Source organism: Myotis brandtii, unplaced genomic scaffold (genome assembly GCF_000412655.1).
Source record: "Myotis brandtii unplaced genomic scaffold, ASM41265v1 scaffold84, whole genome shotgun sequence".
Classification (NCBI taxonomy): Eukaryota; Metazoa; Chordata; class Mammalia; order Chiroptera; family Vespertilionidae; genus Myotis; species Myotis brandtii.
Genome location: NW_005371410.1, coordinates 9,591,676 through 9,606,048, shown reverse-complemented (window position 1 = coordinate 9,606,048; position 14,373 = coordinate 9,591,676).

Here is a 14,373-nt window from a genome sequence, read left to right as displayed (position 1 = left end):
CTCTGCTCCCTATTTCCTTATAGGTAACCATTATTTTCACACTTCTTCCCTTTCCCTGACACTAACTATAGGTTTTCTGTGAGCTTGAAGGGTTTATATATCATACCTGGCCATGTCAATAGACATCACATGTGAAAAGTCTGTGTTGATGGGATGTGAGCTGAGGCCTAGGACACTCAACTAACACCACCTGTATCTCTAGCCACTCAAGATACTGTGGGAATAGCTAATCTGGGGCAGAGAATTGCATTTTTGAATCATATTTTCTCCATCTAGAACAGCCGTGGGCAAACTACAGCCCGCGGGCCGGATCCGGCCCGTTTGAAATGAATAAAACTAAAAAAAAAAAAAGACCGTACCCTTTTATGTAATGATGTTTACTTTGAATTTATATTAGTTCACACAAACACTCCATCCATGCTTTTGTTCCGGCCCTCTGGTCCAGTTTAAGAACCCATTGTGGCCCTCGAGTCAAAAAGTTTGCCCATCCCTGATTTAGAAGAATTGAACACCAATTCATATGAACAAACACATTGCCTGATTTAAAGTAAATGTTGATCAGTAGCCTTAAGTCCAAGTGGATAAAACTCAAGCTATGATTTCTGCCTTGAGTTACAGTCTTTTACAATTTTTTAAAAATTATTATTTATTGATTTTCTGTTAGATAGTCTTTTGCAATTAAAAAAAGGGGGCCTGACTTGATTGGAGTGTCATCCTGTACAGCAAAAATAAAACTTGCGGGTTCAATTCTTGGTCAGGGCACATATACCTAAGTTGCTGGTTCTATCCCCAGTCAGGGTGCATTCAGGAAGCAACCAATTGATGTTTATATCTCACAATGATGTTTCTCTCTCTCTCCCTCTCCCTCTCTCAAATCAATAAAAACATATCCTCTGGTACTTAATAAGTGATTGCTTACTTGATATAATATATTTTTCTTCTAGTTTGTTACTAAAATTTTCTAATTATTAATTTGTGTTAAGCTATGGGGACTTTGATCCTAAGTTAAATACATTAGGAGAGGTAAAAATATCACAAGTCATTTACTCTTTAGTATAGGATTGCCACATAAAATATAAGGCAAATGGTTAAATTTGAATTTCAAATAAAGAATTACTAATTTTAGTATTAGTATGTCCAAAATGTTGCACAGGACATATTTATACTAAAAAGTAACTTGTTGTTTATCTGAAATTCAAATTTAAGTGGATGTCCTGTATTTTTATTTGCTAAGTCTGGTGTGAATGAACTGATCAAGTTATTTCTTGAGAATCCATTTGTTGAGAGGGACAAGGGATTAAAAAATATGAGCGTAATGGACTCTTGAGAAAAATAAAGATGAGCAAGTTGGGTTATCTACAGAAAGGAAGAAGAAAAACTGAAAACAAACAGGCACCAAACTGGTCCTGGTTTTCATCGACCACTTCCTGGACATGCATGCAAACAAAGCCCCGATGTGAAGTTCAATCTCTGTTCCTTCTCTGCAAATGTAGCCACTTTCCTCAAATATTTGGATCTGTTCCCAATGCAGCATTCGGTTGCCCAGGCTGGACAAGCCAAGCTTCGAGGTAAGCGGAAGAGATGAGCAGTGCAGGCACTGGATACCTTGGAGCCTTGTAATCTTGCTTGCACAACTTCCAGATTGCATGGTTCTTGGCTTCAGTGTAGCTGGGCACAATTTCAAAGCACATCTATGGAGACCATGTCACAACAACAAAACAAACCAACGTAGCTGTGAGTTACATTAACAGCTTGAAAAAAAACAAGTCAACAGACTTGAAGACTGCTCTGGGAGCCCCTCCCAGGGAGTCAGACTTTGGCAGAAAGGGAGTTACTGTGCCTCCTATTTGACATTTTTAAAACTAAGATTATTCTATATGATCTGCAGTTTGTCCATTCCAAAGAGTTTTTGTTTGTTTGTTTGCAGAGAGGCCTTATTTTCTTTATTGTTGATCAGCACTACAGCTGCCTGAGGTGTGAAGGGTCTTGTATGGCATGCACATTTCTTGTCCTGAGAGATGGTTTCTCTGGTACAGATGTCATATCCATACAATGGCACATCCTTTCCTCAGCTCTTACATTGCTGTTGGTCACAAATACATGAGCCAGATTTCCTAAATCTGATACTTCAGTCACAATCTGGTGGCAAATTGGAAGTCAGGAAGAGTTTACACATTTTGCACAATATCTCATATGACAATTCTGAAGTAATTTGTTAGAGACATCTTGCTCCCTATAGAGAGTGCATTAGCACATGTAAATGTAGGTGGGTAGCAGCTTCCCCATTACTGAACTAAGAACAAACTGGCTTCTTAATGTTAGTGGATCAGCAGATGATGTATTATAGAATTGTACACCTGAAACCTATATAATTTTATTAACCAATGTCACCCCAGTAAATTCAATTTAAAAAAAGTGTTAGTGAATTAGGCCCAGTAGTATATGTGGATGGGAGTCTTGCCAATATCAGGAACCTCCTTTGCTCACACATTTTTTATTTCTGATTTTTATGGAAGGTTGATTTATGAGCCACTAACATCAGGGTGTGTGGGTAAGTTACACTGTGAGGAAGCTGGTGAAGAGAAGGAAAATTAAACATTTTGGAGGAGTTCTTAGCTGCTCAATGTGATTTCTTTAAAAACAAACGTAAGGTATTATTTTGCATGTTGAATATTTTCATCTGATTTGCATATATCTTGGACTACCACATTTTATCTCAAAAGTTTCATTCCCTGAACATACAGTACACTATAACAATTCCAACTGTGCCTTATTTAGTAACTGTAAGAGAATAACAATGACAAAAATAGCAAAGCTATCCCAATTTTCCCATTTTTTCTTTGGTTATCTTTAATATATATATATATTTTACCATGCCTCTTCTGACTTATATCCTGAGCTATCTCAATTTGTGCATGTTTCCAGATTTTTTGTTTATTTTCAGTATTTTACCTATTTCTTCTCTTTTCATGTTATTCATCTCCCAACTCCTGTTTCCACATATGCCCCCTTTTCTCCACCACCACTTCCTGTTTCTCTAGACCTTGGAGAGATACAACCTTCTTTATCACAGAACTTCCATGAGGTTTTGTTCCAAGAACTATGTGGAACAAACTGCGCTAGCTTAAAGAAACACTCCATTGAGAAGGGAATGACTTGGAATAGTGGGTGGGGTGTGAAGGGAATGGGCTATGCTTTCTTAGGTCCATTCCACTCTAAGGATGTCATGATTCCATGAAGAGATACTCTTGGGATTGGTGGATCAGGTAAACATTTTCGGGCATTAAGAGTTACCAACTCAAACATTATAGTTTGAAGTTAAGTTATGATGAGCTGAAAAGTACAAAGACAAAAACTTTCCAAGACATAAAAATTTTTATTTTTTTTCTTTGGCCAAAAGATCAACATTGTCAGATGGACAGAAATCTTTATAATATCTCAGAGAAGATTTATTTTCAGAAAGGAGAGTAGCTATGGAGTGATTAATTCTTTTTTTTTTTTTAAGTGAGAGTGGAAGGGAAGGGGAGAGACAGAGAAACATCACTGTGAGAGACATTGATTGGTTGCCTCCTGGGAATCGAGCTTGCAACCGAGTTATGCCTTGATCAGGATCAAATCCATGACCCTTCAGTCTGCAGGCTGACGTTCTATCCACTGAGCCAAAGCAACCAGGGCTGGAGTGATTAATTTTTAATGAAGGTAACAGGTGGTCTCTCCCTACCTGTGTGGTAACTTTATATTTTCCCAGGGCAACTAGAAGTAATTGATATCTGTAGAATTCCATGCCCTCCTTTGTATTTCTGTGTTGAGGGCTTTATTTGGTGTGAAAAAGCTTCTGCTTTTATGAGACTATCCCCAATCTGGGAGCCATTGAAAAGGAAGACTGCAAAGTTGTATGTCACAAAAGATAAGCATAAATTCAAATCTACTTATTTTGTTGGGGCAAAATCATATTTGTTCATTTGTTTCATAGTGCACCTACCCTATTCCAGGCACACTGTTAAACTGAATAATGGTTAGTAAAGCCAGATATAGGGCTCTTGCCATCATGAAGTATAGAGTCCAGTGGGGAGACAGACAGTAACCACATAATCACACAAATATATTTAAATGGTCTAGCAATAAGAGCTAAAAAAGGGAAGTACATGGAGCTAGTAGAGTACAAAACAGGTGGGTTTGACATAGTTTTGAAGAAGAATATTTACGCAGTTGGTGAGTGTTGCCAAGTGCCAAAGCTCCATGATAGGAAGGATAGAGAGAGAGGGCCAGTGCAGCTGGAATAAGGGAGAATGAGGCAGCATCAGGGGGCAACGTGAGGATGGACAGCAGGAGCAGATCATCCAGGGACTCAAAGGCTATGTTGTGGGCCATTTCCCATGTTGTGGAAGCCATCAAAAATATTTTATTTAGATATTATAATAAGCATCTTATGAATTATGAGTACTAAAACATTTTCAACTAAGATATATTTTCTTTTAAAACATTTATTGTGATTGGAACACACTATTAGATCTCCTCAACAAATTTTAAGTGTACAATATATTATTGTTGACCATAGGCACAATATTATAGACCAGAATTCTCAAGCTTATTCACTTTACTTAACTGAAACTTTATGATTGCTGATCAATACCTTATTTTCCAGCAGCCTCTGGTAACCACAATTCAGTGTTTGATTTGATGAATTTGTCTATTTTAGTTACCTCATAGTAGAATCATGCAGTATTTGTCTTTCTGTGTCTAGCTTAGTTCACTTAGCATATGTCCTCAAGGTCTATCCATGTTATTAAATATTACAGAATTTACAGAATTTTCTTTCTTAAAAAAAAGACTGAAATGCATTCCATTGTATTTGTATACCTCATATCCACCCCCCACCATTCTTTTTCAATGGACATTTAGGTATTTTTCCACCTCTTAACTATTGTGAATAGTGCTGCAATAAGTATGGGAGTGCTAATAGCTCTTTGAGATTCTAATTTCAAAAATTTTGGCATATATACATGGAAGTGGAATTGGTGAATAATTTGGTAGTTTTATTTTTAATTTTTAAAAGAACCTCCATACTAGTTTCTATAGTGATTATACTATTTTGCATTCTCACAAATAGTGTTCAAGTGTTCCAGTTTCTCTATATCCTCACCACTTGCTGCCTTAAAAAAAAATAATAGCTAGTCTGACAAGTATGAGATGACATCTCATTATGGTTTTGATTTACATTTGCCTGATTATTAGTGACAAGGAGCATTTCCCCCACATCTTTGTTGGCCAATTGTATGTTTTTAAAAAAATGTCTATTCAAGTCCTTAGCCCATTTTTGAAATCAGATTATTAGTTTTTTTTTAAATTATTGAATTGTAGGAGTTCCTTATATATTTTGGAGATGAAGTCTTTTCAGATATATGGTTTGTAAATATTTTCTCCCATTCAATAGGTTGCCTTTTTACTCTGTTGATTGTTTCCTTTACTGTACAGAAGTGTTCTTTTTTTATGTAGTCCCAGTTGTTTATTTTTGGTTTTGTTGCCAGTGCCTTTTGTGTCATAGTCATAAAATCATTGCTAAGACCACTTACAGTTTCAAGTTTTATGTTTGAACTTACTTTTCTTTATGGTATAAGAGATAAAGGCCTGATTTCATTCTTTTGCATATAGATGTTCAATTTTCCCAGCACCACTTATTGAAGACTGTTTTTTCCACATGTGTATTCTTGGCAACTTTGTCAAAGATCAATTGATTGTATGTGTGTGGATTTATTTTGGGGCTCTATTCTGTTCCACTGGTCTACACCTGCCTTTATACTAGTATAATGATTACTGTAGCTTCATAATATATTTTGAAATCAGGAAATGTGAAGCCTTCAGCTTTGTTCTTTTTTTCAGGATTTGTTTGGCTATTTGTGGTATTTTGTGGTTTTATATGAGTTGTAGAATTGTTTTTCTAAAGAGATGTCTTTGGGATTCTTATAGGGATTGCATTGAATCTGTTGATCACTTTTACTAGTAACTAAATTTTAACAATATTATCTTCCAATTGATGAACATGGGATGTATTTCCATTTGTTTGTGCCTTGTTTAATTTATTTTATCAATGTGTTGTAGTTTTCAGTATATACATTGTTCCTAATTCCCTTTCCAGATAGTTCATTGTTAGGATATAAAAATGCAACTGATTTTTGTATGTTGATATTGGATCCTGAAACTTTACTGAAATTCTTTATTAGTTCTAGTAGTTTTTAAAGGAATCTTCAGAGTTTTCTATATTATGCCATCTGCAAACAGGGATAATTGAATAATTTTACTTCTTCCTTTTCACTTTGTATGCCTTTTACTTTATATTTTTTCATTGTCTAATTGCTCTGGCTGGGACTTCCAGTACTATGTTTAACATATGTGGTGAGAGTAGGCGTCCTTGCCTTGTTCTCAATTTTAGAGGAAACATTTTCAGTTTTTTGTCATAGTATATGATATTAGCCTTGGGCTTTTCATATATGGTTTTTATTATGTTGAGTTATTTTTCTTCTATTCCTAGTTCATTGAGAGTTTTTTGCAAGGGTGTTTAATTTTTTCAATCCTTTTTATTCATTTATTAAGATATTCATGTGATTTTTATTTTTTATTCTGTTGATGTAGTGTATCATATTAATTGATTTTCATATATTGAACCACCCTTGCATCCCAGAGATAAATTCCACTTGGATGTGTTGCATCATCCTTTTACTATGCTGTTGGATTTGGTTTGCTAGTATTTTATTGAAGATTTTTGAACCTATATTCATCAGGGATGTTGGCCTGTAGTTTTCTGTTCTTGTGATGTGTTTTTCTGGCTTTGGTATCCAAGTAATGCTTGAGATATATTTTCAAAGGGTTAATTTATAGTTCTGGTCCACCTTCTAGGTAGTTGTGTAGCTTGGACAAATCTTTTATTCTCTCTGTGGCCCAGTTATCATATCTGTATAATGCCCTAATAGACTTTCCAGGGTGGTTATGAGTCTTAATTCAAGCAATGGTTATGAAAACATATTGAGAAGGGCAGATTGATAAGCCAGTTACCATAAATATTTTAATTTTTAGGAATAGTAGGTAGTCACTACAGCAAAAAAAGAAAAAGACATAAAGAGATAGCAGCTTTGTTATGAATTACATGGTGTTGTATTATACCTTTACCTAAATGAACTTAATATAGAGTTGTTCCTAAAATAGCAAAATGGTTGCTAAATTATGATAGAGAATGTAATAATAAAATTTCTTCTTTCTCTCTTTCAGGGTAAATGAGTTGATCCTATGTATAAATAAAACAAGATATTTTGGTCTCATCTTTTGATCTTCCTATTTTGATCTTGTCATTTGACTTCATACTGACATCAGGCACGTTTTGACACTTCTATCTACTCTTTTCTCTATCACTAAAAAGCAGTTTATGGTGGGTAGTCATGTCCTAGGCTGGTATCTTCCATGACAAAGGTCAATCTTTACCTTAGCTAACCTTTCTATTGTCTTTTTGCTTCTAACATAACATATTAGAATGTCAAAGTAATTTTCCTTTTTCTAGACCCCTCAAAGCACAAGCACCACTCTACAGAGACCACAAAATCCCTCATTGTTTTGAGTTAATTGTTGACCATTAATGATGCTATGCCCACCTAAGTAAAAGAAGCATGTGTCTTTATTTCACTTTTTATCCAACCCCAGAAGGTCCCCGGCCCTCCCCCCGCCCCGCTCTTTGCTTTCTCCTGCCTCCCTAATCTATCACCAATGGATTTCATGTAACCCACTATGTCTCCTCCTTTGATTGTAATGTTTAAAACAAGGTGCAAAACTGCCATTCTCTGGAGCATTATCTCAATCCATTGAGATCTGTTTCCTGGCATTTGTTGACAGTTTGGCTCAAATAAACTCACAAAAATTCTTCACAGGTTTGAATGTTTCTTACATTAACAGTACTTATAACTATACTAGAGGCCTGATGCATGAAATTCATGCAAAGGCCTTGGCCCCGGCCCCCGCCCACTGCCACTGCAGTCAGGGGGCCTTTGCCGCCTCTGCCACGGCCCCTGCCCACTGCAGCTTTGTCTGGAAGGAAGGATGTTCAGAAGGACATCTGGTCTAATTAGCATATTATGCTTTTATTATTATAGATGACCTTGATAAAGTACTTTCCCTCATGTCTCAACTTGTTTAAAAAGTTTTTTAAATCATGTAAAATGTTGGCATTGAAATAAATCCCTAATTTTCTTTCTAAGCTTCAGATTTATTGTATTCTTCCTCCTGTCTGAAATGCTCTCCTTATATACAGCTGGTCTCAATTTAATGAGGCTGTGCATTCTTGGACACCTGTATGATGGATCAGTGTAAGGTGGATTATCTGTTTTTAACCCACTCAGGTTGTCAGTGGGAACCACAGTATAAGGGGTAAGGGCATCCAGGAGTGAAGTATGCAATACTGTATGCAATCCTATATAATAAAAGGCTAATATGCAAATTGACCAAACAGAACGACCAATTGCTATGACGTGCACTGACCACCAGGGGGCACACCCTGAATGCAGGAGCTTCCCCCTAGTAGTCAGTGCGCTCCCACAGGGGGAGCACTGCTCAGCCAGAAGCCAGGCTCATGGCTGGCGAGCGCAGCAGTGGTGGCGGGAGGCTCTCCCACCTCCGCAGCAGCGCTAAGGATGTCCAACTGCCAGCTTAGGAGGGGAGCAGGCCTAAGCCGTCGGTTGGACATCCCCTGAGGGCTCCCGGACTGTGAGAGGGCACAGACCAGGCTGAGAGACCCCCCACCTCCCTGAGTGCACAAGTTTCGTGCACCGGGCCTCTAGTATTATTATAGAGGCAGTGCTGACTGACAAAATGACTTGATGAAAAGAAGGGTCACCTGCAGTGTTTAATGTTATAGGCACTTACTAACGTCTTACTGAGCTGAAATTTCTTTAGGCAACATATTCCAGATAGAAGCTGCTGCAAAGTTTTACCTTTAACTTTCAACTTCATTATTCTGTCCTCTTACAGTTTATAAAAAGCTACCTCTTACAGGGCTATTTGTTACCAGTATTGAGTGTCACCATATCAAGGACCCACCATTTTTAAGGTACTCTTCTGGGCGTTGAGTAAATATTTGCAAATGTTCTAAATGCCAGGACCTCTTGAGAACTTAAGAGGAATGTTGCTTAGGCAGGGATAGGGGTAGGGCAGAATAATTTCTGGCTCTGCAGTTGTGCAGTGAATTTTGGAAGTCTGGGCTGAATGTCTCCAAAAAAAATTTACCACATTTCTACTGTTTTAACTGTTACTGTGTTGGTGGCTGCATCTCCCTCAAACTGCCTGGAAATATTCTTTCATGTTGACACTTTGGAGAGCAAGAATTTTCCTCTTCTCTTTTGCGTTTTGATCTGTGTTTGAAAAGGGAATTATGGAAATGTCGGTCTGCAAAGGCATGACAAGGCAAGCCATCAACCTCACCATGAGGTCTCAGCAAGTTGCTTCATGTTTTCCATTTATAGCCACCTCTTCTCTGTCAGTTCTTTTGAAGCACCCATAAAACAAAATAGGCTCATTAAATATGAAGGGATAAGTGAAGTTGGCAGTTGCACCTATTCAAATAGGCTTTTTAAAAAAGATGTTCACACTCTAGAAGAAAGAACAGTGAGAAGATGAATGCCTCTTCATCAGTGGCTGCTCATGACCTTTCTTTTGGGGTGAGTGAGATCAGTCAGGGTCCAGAACATGTGGGCATTTTGCTCTAGATCTAGCACTAAATTGGTCATTGAGGTTAATGTCACAGTGTAATGGCAGGATGATTTCATCACTGTTATTTCATTCACCAAATTTGTATATAATGTTGAAGACTAACTGCCTCAGTGTTCCTTCCTAAACAATCAAGGGCATATTTTCATGACTCTTTCCCACAAAGACACGGGCTTGACTTAGTGTGGCATCTTGTTGATAGGCACAAATAATAGTTCTGGTCTATCCTACCTGTAGGTTTTCTTCTCTTATGAATCATTTTCTGCAAACTTGGCTTCTTTTCTGAACCTACAGCATCCACATTTTAATGAGCTGGGGAGGATGCCAAGATACAAAAGAGATGTTTTTAACTCTCAAAATCTATAGTCAGTAAATGAGATGACATATGATGGTGTTTAGTAAATCACTATACAAATGTGAGGCAATTGAATGGATCCTTGAAGATGGAAAAGTGTCTATGGTTTCTGGTTATAGAATAGTTTGCACAAAGGCATAACAGTGTTTATAATCAGTGGACACTCTTTTTGGTCTTTATTGTACTTGGTCTGAGCAATGTATTCCTCCTGTTTTTTTGAAAACTTTTTTTTCTAATCTTATCCCCAGGTTTCTATGATCAGGTACATACTGATGATGCCTAGCCTGTTGCTCTCTAGCCAGGCTGCTCTCTTAAAGGTGAGACCTATATATCTAACTATCTGCTGTTCAAACTCACATACCCAATTCTAACTTAGGTACTTTAAGTCCAGCATGTCTGAAACTGAACTAATTATCTTTCTTCCCAGTTCTGCAGCTTCAACAGTGTTTCTTAAATATTTTTACGTGTTTTTATTTATTTTTTAGAAAGAGAGGAAGGGAGAGGGGGAGAGAGAAAGAAACATCGAAGAGAAACATCAATCCAACATCAATGGGCTGCCTCCTGCACACCCCTGGCTGTAGATGGAGCCTGAAACCCAGCCATGTGCCCTGACCTGGAATTGAACTGGTGACCTCCTGGTACATGGGTTTACCCTCAAACACTGAGCCACTGCAGCGGGGCCTTGGTTTTCTTATGTCAGTGAATAATGTACATCTGGTTATTAAAGTCAGAAATGTGGCATAATCTTTGATTCCTCCTTCTCTCCCTCCCTCCATATGATAAATCATCATGCCCTTTATATTATAGTTTATTAATATCTCCTGAATCTGTCCAGGTCTCTCCATTATCATTACCACCTTCTTGGGCCATCACTCCATCATTTTTTGCTTGGATGATAGCAGTAGCCACCTACCTTAATTCTTTCCTCCAGCTAATTCTTTCTTTACACTGTAGTCAAATGAATCTAAAACACAAATATGAGCATTGTGTTGTTTCTTTCCTTAAAGTGCTCTAATAATTTGCCTTTGCCCTAAGGATAGTATCCAGATCCATAATTAAGTCTACTTGCCTTTCTTGTTTTGGCCCTGCTGACCTCTCACATCTCATCTCTTGCTACCACCTCTCAAACTCCCTGAACTTCAGCCTTCTGAAGTGCATTTGCAATCCACCGATTCACCAGGTGAGTTTTCATATTTTTAGGACTTGGTGCATGCCATTCCCTATCTAGCACACTCTTTTCCTTGCTCTTTCTGTGGTCTCAGCTGAGAAATCACTGTTCATACTGTATTCTAATAGTCTGTTTAATTGTCTATATCTCTTTAGGCCAGTCAATACTTCTTATACAGTCAGGAACATTTTAGATATTCAGTAGATTTTTTTTGATGTATGAGTTAGTGGTAATGCATGAGATATCTTTAAGGAATGGCAGATAAACTAGTTTAACTGGAATTTAGGATATATGAAGGATGGGAGTGAAAGATATGAAAGAAAGATGGTTAGGTGTCAGGTTGGGTTCCTTGAACACAAATTCTGAGATAAAGATTCTAGTGCAGAAAGTTAATTGGGGAATGCTCTTGGGGTCCTCTCTTGTAAGGGATTTAGGAAGGCAAGATGTGGCAGACAGAGAAGTTGGACTGAAACAAAGCTGCAATGGGGCTCTCAGCTAATCCCACATGGCATACAGAAGCTAGCATAACCCTACAAAGTTGTCCTGAATCGAGATAATGGGGCTGGGCCATTATATAACCATAGCAATTAGTTATTGGATGAGGGCTGCCTCTGGAGAGGGAGCAAAATTCGGGCCAAATAGCTCCTGTTAGCCAGAGCAATTTCTGGGGAGGAATTTAACTATGACCTGTTGGAAGCTAACTGTGGCATTTGGGGAATGAATACCCAAGGGGGATCTGGGTGGCACACCACAGCATCCACGACAGTAGGCATACTTCATGTCAGATTGAGGAATTTATGATATAATTAATTGAAGGTGTTTGCATAGAGAAGTATTGGGATTCAGAGATGTATTTAGGAAGATTAATCTGGCTGAGGTGTTTAGTTTGAATTGGAGGTAGAGAAACTGGAGATAGAGAGGACTGTGGGAAACTTGAAATATTTCAGGTAAAGAAATAAAGACCTGAGCAAGGGCATTGGTAGTGGAAGTGGAAAGGACAGGTGGTAGGTTGCAAGAGCTATGACAATGCTAGAATTCATAGGCCCTGGCCACTGATCAAATATGGGGGAATATGAAAGAGGAAGGAGACTCAAAGGTGATCTCAGGGTTTTGAGCCTAGCTGAAATGTAAGAATGGCGGTGTTGATAATAGAATTTTAAAAATAATATAGGTTTGTTGGTAGATGTTAAATTTGCAGGATGGCAGCCACTCAAGTAGAAGTGACCTACAGATGGCTGGAAAGTTTTCCAGGAGGGAAAATACACATAAATAAAGTTATATAATGATATGAAGTTGGTCCTGCAGCAGTATAAGTATTAAGTGGATATACAAACAGTTAATGCTAAGAGAGGTCATAGGAGAGAGAAATCACTGTGCCAAGAAGTCTTTATTTAAGAAGGGGCTTTTGAGTGGGATCTATGTGTAGATGGAGGTGAGGGATCTATGTTTGGGAAGGAGAGATAGGGAGGGAGGAATGATGACATTCTAAGGGGCAATACTTTGAGCAGAGGCAGAGAAGTAGGAATACATACTATATATTCAGGGGACCACGAGAAGAACAATTTGGCTAGGAGAGAGGATTCATTGAAGGATTTTGGTTTTAAAAGTTGGAAAATTGATTGTGGAGGGATTTGAATGACAGGGTGAATGACAGGAAGGTTAGAGGAATTCAAGAGATTTCTGGTCTCTGTTTCTGAAGTTTGATTCTATCTACTGCCTGAATGTGTGTCTATGGCTCTGATGTAGAAGACCACTGGTCAGTGGAATTCTTTTTCATAGAGATTATATGAAGACATTAAAGGAAAGTTCAGTTTGCATGTGTTTCTGAGGCTTTTATATTCACAGCTTTTGCTTAGGTTTCATGAGGCATGAGAAATCTGCAGCCTAATTGGTCAGCTGGTTTACAGGCTCACCCTGAAAAGCAAATATTGTGTATCTGCAAGTGGAAAGCCAGTATGTGCAATCTAGCTGCCTAGTCACACCTGCCCCAATGCTGTTGAAAGCTTTGACCAAAGGCTATAAAACTGTCAAGAGCTGGGGCCCAAGCAAGCTTCCACATTAAATACTAATAGCTCATTATTGAAGCTATTGGGAAGATAACAGGGTATGCATTTGACTTGCTGAGATCCCTGTTTCCTACAGAAGCATCTGGCAGAGCTAAATAGCTTTGTATTACATCATCTTTCATGTCTTGTTTTTTATTTATACTCTAGATTTGTTTGATATCAAAGCTTGCCCACCCTCTTCTAAATACTACACTCATAGGATAGAAAGGGTATATCTTGCTATCAATGCAATAACTTGAAAATGGAATCTTCAGATTGGTACTCAGACTGTTTAAAAACAAACAAACAAAATACACACACAAATTACTGTTGTGTCTTTGAGCAGATGTTTCATTTCACCCTCCTTTAAAGTAATCATGGGTTGTTTTGAGACTAACCCACTGCCAATTTTTAACATTCACAGCATCAGTTACTTTCTATTTTCTTTACATAATAATTACATCACAGAGGGTTTGAAACATCTCGTGGGAAAGGATTAGAACTCCTGCTGAAGTGACTTCAAAACAAAACAAAACAAAACAGGAGGAGGTGAATGATATGTGCTGAAGCTCCATAGTTACTTTTGGAATTGCCTGCTAGATTTAGGACCAGTGATGGAGTATGCAATTGATGACCTGTGACTAGTTACTTCTGTCAAGGTAAAGTGACCTAAACGTGTCTGTAGCTTTCCACACAGCTAATTGCATGAGCTTTCACTGAACAGAAGAAAACATGTCAATTCTTGAACCATTAAAAAAAAGCACCTGAGCCCTAATCGGTTTGGCTCAATGGACAGAGCGTCGGCCTGCAGATTCAAGGGTCCTGGGTTTGATTCTGGTCAAGGGCATGTACCTTCGTTGCAGGCACATACCCAGTAGGGAGTGTGCAGGAGGCAGCTGATCGATGTGTCTCTCTCATCGATGTTTCTAACTCTCTATTCCTCTCCCTTCCTCTTTGTAAGAAATCAATAAAATATATATTTTTTTAAAAAAGCACCTGAGCATGTGATTAAGTTGCAACTGATATTCAACAGTTTCACATTAATCTCTAAAAAAGCAAAC